This window comes from Engraulis encrasicolus, chromosome 13 (assembly GCF_034702125.1).
Source record: "Engraulis encrasicolus isolate BLACKSEA-1 chromosome 13, IST_EnEncr_1.0, whole genome shotgun sequence".
Taxonomy (NCBI): domain Eukaryota; kingdom Metazoa; phylum Chordata; class Actinopteri; order Clupeiformes; family Engraulidae; genus Engraulis; species Engraulis encrasicolus.
Window position 1 is genome coordinate 11,729,407 of NC_085869.1, and position 10,000 is coordinate 11,739,406.

Below are 10,000 nucleotides of genomic sequence, written 5' to 3' on the forward strand. Positions count from 1 at the left end.
CTCTCTCTCTCTCTCTCTCTCTCTCTCTCGGAAGCACATACGCAAATGCAGTCTCTTTTTCTCTTTCTCTCTCTCTCTCTCTCTCTCTCTCTCTCTGGCTCTCTCTCTCTGCAGAATGACTCACAGTTTATTAGCACCGTGTCCTCTAAGTCAAAGCAGTCATAGAGAATAGCTACAATTATTTTAATCTTCTTATCCCTACTTGACTTTAAGGGTGAGGACCCTCTGGAGAAGGAACTCTGTCTGAGGAGGACCACTCTTCTCTTCTCTTCTCTTCTCTTCTCTTCTCTTTTCTTCTCTTCTCTTCTCTTCTCTTCTCTTCTCTTCTCTTCTCTTCTCTTCTCTTCTCTTCTCTTCTCTTCTCTTCTCTTCTCTTCTCTTCTCTTCTCTTCTCTTCTCTTTCTTTCTCTCCCTACCAAATTATTCTTCTCATTCTCTCTGTTTTCATGGACCACCCAAAAGTATAAACATCTAATATACCGTGTTAGAGTTGTATAATGTGAGTGTGTGTGTGTGTGTGTGTGTGTGTGTGTGTGTGTGTGTGTGTGTGTGTGTGTGTGTGTGTGTGTGTGTGTGTGTGTGTGTGTGTGTGTGTGTGTGTGTGTGTGTGTGTGTGTGTGTGCGTGCGTGCGTGCGGGTGTGCGCGCGTGCGTACGTGCGTCCGTGTGTGCGTGTGCGTGTGTGCATGAGTCCGAGTGTTCGTGTGCGTGTGTGTTTTAGTCTGTTTTAGTACGCATGACTGTGCATTATTTGTATAGAGGACTGCCATAGAGTTCCCAACAATGAATCGATAGAGCCGATATTTCTTTTGTGGCCGTGCAGCCACAGAGGGAGGGACATAAATGCCTGGTGATGATATTGTGTTTGCTCTGGTTTCAATCGCAGGCACATATTATTAATGTCATCTTGGTTTATATTCATCATTTGTTGTGGCGGGGGATAGCACTTGCATCTTTTAACTGATGTTCCCGCTCCGTCTTTTCGTCTGTTTCATTGGGATCCTCATCTTCCCTCTTTTTATATTCTTTATTAAATATTGATTCCGAAAGGCGGGGAGGGTAAGGGGAGAAAAAAAGGGAAAGAGAATTGTTTCACCAGAGGGAGACGGCGTCTCAAATCAAATTTCTTCATCTCTCAGCCCAGCTACTGCGGGGAGAGTCAGATGTTCAAAACTCTGCATGACTTGCGCGCCGCGCACACACACAACGTGAGATGTGAGATGTGAGATGTTGCACCGACCGACCGACGCTCCCCCACCCCGCTCCCCCGTTCCCCCGCTCCCGAGGGAATCAACGTGTCCTTCCCATAGGCCATCGGTTGGCCGCATAAACCCCATTCTCATGCTCTGTTTACAGTATAAGTCATATGAACGCTCCCACACACATTGACGAGATCCTGCCCCAAAGCCACAGGGACCGTGCTGAAGGAGATGAGCACAAAAAACAATCCACAGACAATTTCAGAAACGGACAGCTTGAACTTTTAGCCCTGTAATCATCCCCATTCACCTCCCTTTCTCTTTTCTCTTTTCTCTCTCTCCTTCCCTCTCTCTCTGTCTCTGTCTCTGTCTCTGTCTCTGTCTCTCTCTCTCTCTCTCTCTCTCGCTCTTGTTTTCTGTCCCTACACGGTAAAAATACAGTGTTAATTCAACACCTTGAGAGTACTCTGGGACCAAATGCACTCTAGAAGATGTTAAATCTCTACACTCTGAAAATGTTAAGTAAACTCTAATCAGCATTTTGTTTACTACTATATCTGTCTCTTGCATTCTCACTTTCTCACACTGCCTTGCATGTGCCTCACTTCCACCCTTTCTCTGTATTTCATCTAGTTGTCACAGCCAAATGGCCCCTTTATAAGTAAATGGGACCTGGCTGCACTATGAATGAAAGATGGTGGTAAAAAAAACAAGTAAAAATGAATTAAAGCGAGATTTGGAATTCATGATGATTCCTAGATATGAGCGTTCATCTTAGTAAATACAACTAAGGCCTAATCCTGTTTGTAACACTAAAATGCATTAGGATTTCCAATTGTCCCTCTGCCGAGATGGGTCATGTGGTAAATCATTGCCTAACCAATAACACACATTGCATCCTCTGCATTCAGTTTTTGTTCATGATTCTCTTTTGTGATAGACATCACTTATCTGGTTCCATCTGTGAAGGGAATCTGAAGTCAAACTCATGTAACATTACAATCGGAATGAAAATGAATTAAAACGAATACAAAATGGCTGTCAGCTAATATTGCAACCGGAGACCAATCCAGTGAGTGTAGTGTAGCGGGGGCCTGGGAGGGTGGGAGACAGAGAGAGTAGAGAGAGAGAGGTTCCATTGGCCCATTGTTTCCGGGTTCTATTATTGGGGGGGAAATCCCCCTTTAGGCAGACCTAGGCAGACCTGAGGACTGTTCTATTCAATGCTAGGAGCATTATGACATGCCCCTTTAGGCAGACCGGAACCTGGTCATGTTAGGTGCCCATAGAAACCTATTATGTTGGCATATCTCTATACTTAAAGAATCTCTGGTGGGAGAGGAGGGGGAGGGAGGTCAGTCCCATCAGGCCTCCACTCTGTGGTCACTTCACAGGTGGACATGACATGTGTCCAGTCCATTAGAGTACGAGTGGGATGCGGAATAAAGTGCTCCATGGGAGGAGCTGATGACTTGTGGAGAATCATTCCGACTCAACGCTCGCTCGCTCGCTTGCTCTCTCTCTCTCTCTCTCTCTCTCTCTCTCTCTCTCTCTCTCTTCCTCTCTCTCTTCCTCTCTCTCTGTCTTCCTCTCTCATCATCTCCCTATCTCCCTTTCTATCTCTTTCCTTCCCCATTTCCTTCCTTCTTTCCACCCCCCCCCTCTCTCTCTCTCTCCTGCATCGAGAAGAGAGAACAGCCAGTGCTAAGCTAAGTGCTGATTGGCAGGAGTAATAACATAGCTCCGCCACTCCCACAGAGCTAAGGCATGACACGATCGCTAAGTAATTGTGCCTAATGAATGGCTTGGCTCATGAATGTCAGTGAGGCGTTCAGAATTGATTTCCAGGTGCATCCCCTCTATACTAAGCTGCTACGACTCCACGAAAGACTATTCAGAGGAATCAAAGTTTTAAGATCTAGAAATGAAAGTACGGAGGTAACTGACTGACTGTGAAGGTCAGGGATGGCAAAACATGACATCAGACTACAGCTAAAAAACAAATTAAAATATTAGATAATGATATGATGAAATAATAATAATGACCACAACAAATGCTGTTTGGTTTGTGTTTTATTTAGAACTAAAGGCAATTATAACATTGCCAGCGCTGCCAAAGACAAAGGAGACGAAAGAAAGACAGAAAAAAAGAAAAACGGCATTAATAATGAAGTAAACCAATGAAATAAATAACAGCAGAAAGCCATAGTGTGAAGCTGAGAAGTCATTTACACAGTAGATAGACCTAATCACCACAGGGGGACTGTTGCCGCTTAATGATGGCTTTGTGTCACGCTGAGAAGCTCCCCCGCCCCCTGAGTCACAAAAACAAGGTTCCCCCCTCCCCTCTCCTCTCCTCCGCACCCTGCTACTTATCGCTTTCTCCCACATCCCACCCCATTTCCTGGGTGCATTTAAAAAAAAAAATGAAACAACAGTAAGAAGGATATTCTCAAGGGCATTCTTACTTCATCTGTTGGTTTTAAGGAGTGTCTATATGTGTATATTTATATGCATGTGTGTATGTGTCTGTGTGTGTGTAACATCTGTGTATTCATTTGTTTGTGTGTGTGTGTGTGTGTGTGTGGGTGTGGGGGTGTGCGAGCGAGCATTTGTGCGTGCATGCATGTGTGCACACGTTCGTGCATTTGTGTGTGTGTGTGTGTGTGTGTGTGTGTGTGTGTGTGTGTGTGTGTGTGTGTGTGTGTGTGTGTGTGTGTGTGTGTGTGTGTGTGTGTGTGTGTGTGTGTGTGTGTTTGTGTGTTTGCGTACCTGTGAGTGTGTGTGTGTGTATGCCTGTCTATGTCTGTGTGTGTACTGTTTGTGTATGCCTGTCTTATCTGGCCAGCCGGGTAGTTTGTCCCACAAAAGTACCAACCCAGAGGAGTCTCCCTGCTCTGTCCCTGCCTGTGTGCAGAGGAGTGTGGAGTGTATTATTATTAATCAGGGTAATTGTATTATTCCCGAGTGAAGGGAAAACCCCAGACATGGACTAATGCACTATTATGCAACATAATCTGCCTCTGTTTAACCCGGATTCATTCGCTCTGCTAATGCATGAAAAATGAATGCATTAAGCTTCATTTTGTCAACAAAAAAACGTTTGCCTTTTTTTTTCTCCCCCAATTTTTTGTTGTAGCACTTCTTTGATTCTTGCATTACATTACATGACATCAAAAGACAGGCTATTTTTGTGCAAGTGGATTACATTTTTTTTTTTTTGCTTCAAAGGAACCCCAAAACAAGACTGCCACCACACACACGAGGGGCCATGGGCAGAAATAGCCATGGGCAGAGGATTACTGGAATTCAGGCCGTACAGCTCAGGAGACTATGAAACACTCCCATGTTACAGAGCGACAAACACGAGATGGCTAGCATATTATCCACATATGGCTAGCAGTCACTTTGAGAATAATAGACTATACTGCCCTATTTCAGAACGCAGTATCTTTCCGTACCGGTAAACTGAGAAAAAAAGGCTTTAAAGTTTCCTTTCTGGCCATGCAACTGTGTTGGAGCTAAAGTGGTGATGACACTTCCATATAATACTTTTGTATGATGGAAATTTATGCACACAAGAAAAAAAAAACAACAACATTCTCATTACTTTTTAGCTGAAAAATCAACATACTGCGTTCTGTTGTGGTATTACTGTCTACACTAGTGTTTCTCAACGGGGGCGATAAAGCCCCCCAGGGGGCGTTGAGGAGCCTTAGGGGGGGTTGAGAAGGATATAGCTGAGTGGGGGCGGGGCTTAGTTCCCATTGGGGGACATTAGTCTATTTATTATTTCAATGCTAAGGGGGGCGTTGGCAGTCTTGTGATGAGCTCAAGGGGGCGTTGGTAGACTTATGGTGAGGTTAAGGGGGCGTTTGTTCAAAAAAGGTTGAGAACCACTAGTCTACACCAAAACAACGGTTTCAATGAAGAAGTGCAGTATATTGCGTGATATACTGTGTTCTTGTCTAGTACGACGTCACCTTTTAAAACAAAAAAGCGCAGTATACTCGTTTTTTATTGTTTTTTTCTGAAACAGGACAAAGTTGGAGCAAAATTTTTTAACACAAGAAAAAGAAGGTATTTTAAAGGCAATTTCCGTTCTAAACTCTTTTTCGACCATTTTCAAGAGACTGCGTTCTGAAATGGTAGGGCAGTATAGAACCAGAGATTCTAAGAGTAAATATATCCAGTATAGTATATCCAGTCTCTCTGCTAGAACACTTTCCTTTTGCAATTTTAGGTACTGGTTACATGTATCTATGCAGATATTTAAAAATGCAGATCTGTTTATGTGTACGACACGACACTTGGATAAAATTAAAAACCGCATAGTGACAGGTGTGTTTTATCCTCCTAAATGGGAATTTGTTTCAAATGCCCATTCTAAAACCCTGTTTATATGTAAACGCGAGGCCAAAACCAATGTGTTTTCAAAAATATCCGTATACAATACTTGTAAACCACTTCTTATATGGACATTCAGCACTCATAGTTTTTTTTTGTCATTGTGAATCCATTGTGACATCACTGTGAGAACTGTACATCTTGTGAATGTTCTGATCACCGCACTCTTCAAATGGAGCCACTGACTGCAGATTGCAACACAAAGGCACGAGGAGGTGCGCAATGAGAGGAGAGATTCACTTAATTATGCATCATTGATTTATACTGACTACTGTACGCCAAGGAAGGCAGGGATGACTGAAGAATTCCTGGCACGCCTCAAAGGTCTTAGTACCTTGGTATGTACCTAACACTCAATCATATTGAAGTGGGGGCCTATTACGGTAGGCCTACGTGGGCTACATGTATTAGCTGTTGGAGGATGAGCCCCGGGTCAGATTGTGCTGTAGCGATACATGCTAATACTCGGAAATATTTTCTGAGTGAATTCCACACTGTGAGAGTAGGAGCAACACGATGCGTGCTAAATTCGACGGTCTAAGCATTGAATTAACACCGTAAAATTAACGGTGTTATGATGGGGAAATGGAATGACCTGACAAGAGAGGCATATAATGTTTCACAATTGCCTACTTTACTAAGTTCTAATAAGGTCATACCCCATAAACAGGAGCCAAAACCTTCAGCATATGGGGAAATTAGACTCGATCCACATTTGATTAATTTTTCAGCAGGCCTTCAAACAATATCCTGGCACTGAAATTATGACAGCAATTTACTATGTTACAGTTAAGGGCCTTTTCTTCCCTTTTTCTCTTTGATATGCCTGCATAATTTATCAGGAAGAAAATAAAGTGTAAAATATTAGCTTTGCAAATTACATTCTCGAAAATGCAGTTGTGAATTCATGCATAGTCCCCCATCTTTCTCCCCCGCTCCCCCGCTCCTACGTACCTCAACCACATCAGATCACACCACCTCTCCTCCTCCTTTCTTTCTCTCTTTCCTTCTTTTCACGCAGGAATGGCCATGGGTATTCTAACAAGACTCTCCATCAAGGGTCTGTCTGCAAATTCCTCCCTTGGCAATGGAACAATGGCTTCCCATCTCCGATACAGCACACACCAGCTGATGAATCACGGCCGCAATGATCTCCCTCCGCCAAAGAATCATGTTCCATTCACAAGCAGGAGGAGGATTGGAGGAATAGCCTAGCATTGGATCCTGACTGAAGCAGACGGCCTGCTGCTTTCAATTGCTTTCTTTCTTTCTTTCTTTCTTTCTTTCTTTCTTTCTTTCTTTCTTTCTTTCTTTCTTTCTTTCTTTCTTTCTTTCTTTCTTTTTTTCTTTCTATCTTTCATTCCCTCATTCCCTCTCTCCTGTGTCTGTATCTACACTTACTGTTCGTTTTTTTCTTTTTTTTTCTTTTTTACACAGAACTAAGGGGAAACTGTGGCAGTCGCTGAGCATTACCACTGTGAAGAAAAAAAGAGAAAAAAAATAAACTAGTCCACTGGGATTCATCTGTCTGATTATGAGCCTCTGGATCAAATTCCCTGATCGAATGTTAACTTTCTTTTCTTCTTTCTTTCTTTCTTTTTTCCCTCTTTCACATGTTTAAAATTGTACACTCAGGCACAAGGAGGAAGAAAGATGGCATCTCGAATCCGTCCTCTCTAATCGCGTTGGTTTCTTTTCTTAGCAAACACTGGAAGCGGTTCAGTACCAGATTTGGCATCTTTTGCCACCGTGATTAATTGTACAGCTTCTGGGGGGATTCCTGTTGGCTGTTGTTGCTAAATTGCTGACACACAAAGAATCTATCGCCTTTTATTGACTGAAAGAGAAGGAGACTGAGCCAATAGCCGAGCTGGGAAACGGTCTGTTTCCCCTCTCTTTCTATCCTTCTCTTCGTCGTTCTCTTTTACTCTTTCTCTCTCTCTCTCTCTCTCTTTCTCTTTCTCTCTCTCTCTCTCTCTCTCTCTCTCTCTCTCTCTCTCTCTCTCTCTCTCTCTCTCTCTCTCTCTATCCCTGTCTCTCTTTTTCTGTCGCTTTCTTGCTCACACCATCGAGTAAGAGCTGCTGATTCTAGACCTTGCACCTAAATGGAAAGTGCATCTGTGCTTGTCTCTAACCAAACACACGGTGCAATTACTCTTTGACTGAGTCAATGGTTAGAGGGCAGCCTCTCGCCATCCTCCTCTCTTTACCTTTTTTTCTCGAAGAGCTGAACCTTTTTCCACACAGATGATGAAAAAACACCTACGAGCATTTTCTAAAAAGGCATCTTAATGAACTGACCTACCACGTAAGCACTGCAGAGAAGCCATGCTGATGTATTTATAGTAATTTGGATTGACCTTGATATGCACTTATACCGAGCTTTCAGATTGGAGTCATTTCAGTTTTTCTCTCTCCATAACAACTAGCGGAAATGTATGGATGGGAATGGTACTGAAAGTGATAACTGTAGCGATGAGGAATTAGCCTATCCCTAGCAGCTCACATGATCATGCATCAGGGCCGTTAGCGGGAGATATCTGACAGTTAATGTAGCAGACAAAATGGCCGTCGCAATACTTCACAGCAGCCGAAGCACTAAAAACGGACGTGATATTTTTCATGTGACATTAGCAGTGGAGTCGTGGATGGTAAGGTAATAAGAGTGTTTTCAAAAAGTACGGTGAGGTACTGTAGGGTAAAGTGACATTATTGATACCCGCAGGTAGTAAGTAAAAGCTTACACAACAACACATTAAACAAAGACAGTGACAACAGACAACAAGAGGAAAATAACAAACAATATTGACAAGTAGACAAATGCTCCAGGCAGAATAAGTGATAAAAGAATAAATAAATAGATACTACAGATGATTAAGGGGGACTGCATAGAGGTAGGAAATCATGTACCTTAACTGGGGGGACAAAACAAAATTAAAAAAGTTTTTAAACCATGGCCACAGCCAAGAGACAAAAGTTTCATAATATAACTGAGTAAATACAGTACCATTGGCATGAGTCATTTGTGATGGACTTTGTCAGATAGATGAATCCCCTGCTCTGGTAATCCCTTTATTCTTAGGAGCATCATTTATATCCAATAACTGATGTCAAAGTGCCTTTTATTTCCAAGTGGTTACACAAGAGAAAGTAAACAAAAGTGCTCCCCAAGTGAACAGTGCAAACGCTTCGGTCCCAGTCAGACCATCCTCAGTGCACTGTTCACTTGGGCAGTACTTTTATTTATTTTCTAAACATGCAATAAAAGTATACCATTGCATCGGCATCCAAGGTGTGTGAGTTCCCCTTACTTGCTCCTATAGTTTACCTATTGGAACCTACGCACCCACCAGGCAACAGGAGAAAAGGCGGCGCGGTACCTCCTCTTGAAAGAACATACACAAGAGAAAAAACATCAAAGCCATGCTCGTGACTTGTCTGAGATTGTGGCGGAAGACGGTAGCGGAGAAGAGGTACGCACTGCACTGTGCGTATGTTGTTTTGTTCAACAAAACCAAAGGCAAGAAGGTCATTCCACTTGGACATCCTCTCTATGCTAATTAAGTGGCTGTGGCTGTCTCTTGACACAGTGCCGGTAGATACTTCACGGTCATCTTCTATGGAGTGCTCTTTGGCGTGCGATTCACCTTGGGGGTCGTATAGGTGTAGCCAGGCTGCGCCCTCCTAGTGACGCAACACCTTCGGCGGCGTTGCTTCTATCTCGATTGCAAGTCTATGATAATCAGGCAAGTATAGGTGGGCAGGGAAGCCGACAAGGGGGGCAAAGGGGTCAGTTGTCCCAGGCCCAGGGAGATGGGGGGCCCATAATTGGATCCTCATTGCTTTGAATGTTTAATACATTCAAAGCAATGAGGATCCAATTATGGGTGGGTAGGTTGCAGTGGGTGGGTGGTGTGGTACAAGATGTGTGTGTGTGTGTGTGTGTGTGTGTGTTTGTGTGTAGCTACTGGTGGTGGTGGGGGGTGGAGGGTGTGTGTGTGTGTGTGGGGGGGACTGTTACCAACATAGAGGTGGTGGGAACATGTGGGTGGATAGTGATAGTGGGTGGCGTACTTCAAAAAGTGTGTGTGGTGTGTGTGTGTGTGTGTGTGTGTGTGTGCACATAGGTGTGTACACATGTGTATTCCTGTGTGTGTGTGTGGACAGGCTGTCAGTGACATGGTGATGCTGATAGTGGGAGCGTGTGTGTGTGTGTGTGTGTGTGTGTGTGTGTGTGTGTGTGTGTGTGTGTGTGTGTGTGTGTGTGTGTGTGTGTGTGTGTGTGTGTGTGTGTGTGTGTGTGTGTGTGTGTGTGTGTGTGTGTGTGTGTGTGTGTGTGATGGCAGGAGTGTGTGTGTGTGTGTGTGATGGCGGGAGGCTGTGGGTAGAGAGAGG

At 43.7% G+C, this 10,000-nt stretch overlaps 1 protein-coding gene across 1 annotated transcript in view; it reads right to left on the minus strand.

Moving 5' to 3' along the window:
- The window catches only part of znf804a (zinc finger protein 804A), a 126,041-nt gene that overhangs the window by 19,990 nt on the left and 96,051 nt on the right, over positions 1-10,000 (minus strand). The gene's annotated exons all lie outside the window — the stretch shown is intronic.